The sequence below is a fragment of the Somniosus microcephalus genome, chromosome 4, assembly GCF_052327205.1.
Source record: "Somniosus microcephalus isolate GS21.2 chromosome 4, FLI_Smic_1.0, whole genome shotgun sequence".
Taxonomy (NCBI): Eukaryota; Metazoa; Chordata; class Chondrichthyes; order Squaliformes; family Somniosidae; genus Somniosus; species Somniosus microcephalus.
In genome coordinates, this window is record NC_140990.1 from 332,661,748 (window position 1) to 332,663,049 (window position 1,302).

The following is a 1,302-nucleotide window of genomic DNA, read 5'->3' on the forward strand; positions in this document are numbered from 1 at the left end:
CACTGCCTACTATAGGGATTTGTTCTCCTGAGTAACCTCGCAGCTCTACCTTCGATTTCTCTAGCCGATAATCACACAACTTGTCGCGATAGAGTGATTCCGGTACTACACTCATGGATGCACCAGATTCGGTTTCCGTGGGTATCCTGGTTCCTGCGACATCTACTTGGATGACGATACCTCACGAATCGTTGTTAGATACCTTCGTGCTCCTGATGACGTGTATCTCCAGAAACTCCTCGTCTTGCTATTTCTCTTCATGTAGTGTCTGGCGATTTCTACTTCTAGCATTGCCAGTCAGTTTACTCTTCTGTCGGCACGCCTTCACAAGATGCCCAGTTCTCTTGCTGTAGAAACACTTTGCCTTCACATATGGACAGCTTTGAGCGATGTGTTGTCCCAGGCACCGATAGCACGACTTCAATGCACTGTTACCTTGGCCAGCTGCTGAGGCCTTGGGGCCCAACTGCCTTTTACTTTTAGCCTGCAGCCGATTCACTTCAGTTGTCTGACAACTGGAAATGGCGCGGAACTCTCGGGAGTATCAGTCGGCCATATCCATCGACATAACTGTCTGACAAGCTAAGTCAAAAGTCACGTTAGGGGTTGTCAACACTTTACTTCTGATACATTCATTTTTCAACCCTCAAACAAAGCGGTCATGCAAAGCTCGGTCCTGAAAGTTTCCGAAATGACAGTGAATGGATAGCTTTTTTAAAGCTACAATGTACTCACTGATACCCTCATCATTTAATTGATCGCGTATTCCAAAACAATAACTTTCAGCAATTTCCAGGGGCTCAGGACTGTAGTGCTGTTCTAACTTGGTGAGGATCTCCTTTAGTGGCGTGTCCTTCGGCTTGGCGGGAACAAGCAAATTTTTCAGGGTTTCATACACCTCGGGGCCTGCTTCAGTCAAAAAAATATTCCATTTCATTTGTAAAAGTGCCCAGTTACGGTTTACATCATCGGGGACTTCGACAATACTATTCGTGGTGAAAAACATTTCTAGCCGCTCCACATATGCTCTGAAAAATCTCTCGGTCACGATGAAACTCACCCAAGCGCCCTATTATTCCCATAGGCATGGTCATCTGGACTCTGGCAACGTTGACGTGTGCTCAAAATTTACCTCGGATTTTTAAGTTTTTCTGCAAAATGAATAACCTCTAACAGTCTCTCCGTAGGTTGGCAAGATTATCCTCCAACAAAGATTTCAGCTAGGGATTCCGTAATCGCATCCTCATTGCCAATTCTGTGATATCTTGGGACACAGTATATATACATATACAGAAGCACAAC

At 45.1% G+C, this 1,302-nt stretch overlaps 1 pseudogene; it reads right to left on the reverse strand.

Moving 5' to 3' along the window:
* Positions 1–302: 302 nt before the first annotated feature.
* LOC147120686 (uncharacterized) lies at positions 303–1,006 on the reverse strand (annotated as a pseudogene).
* Between the last annotated feature and the right edge of the window lie 296 nt (positions 1,007–1,302).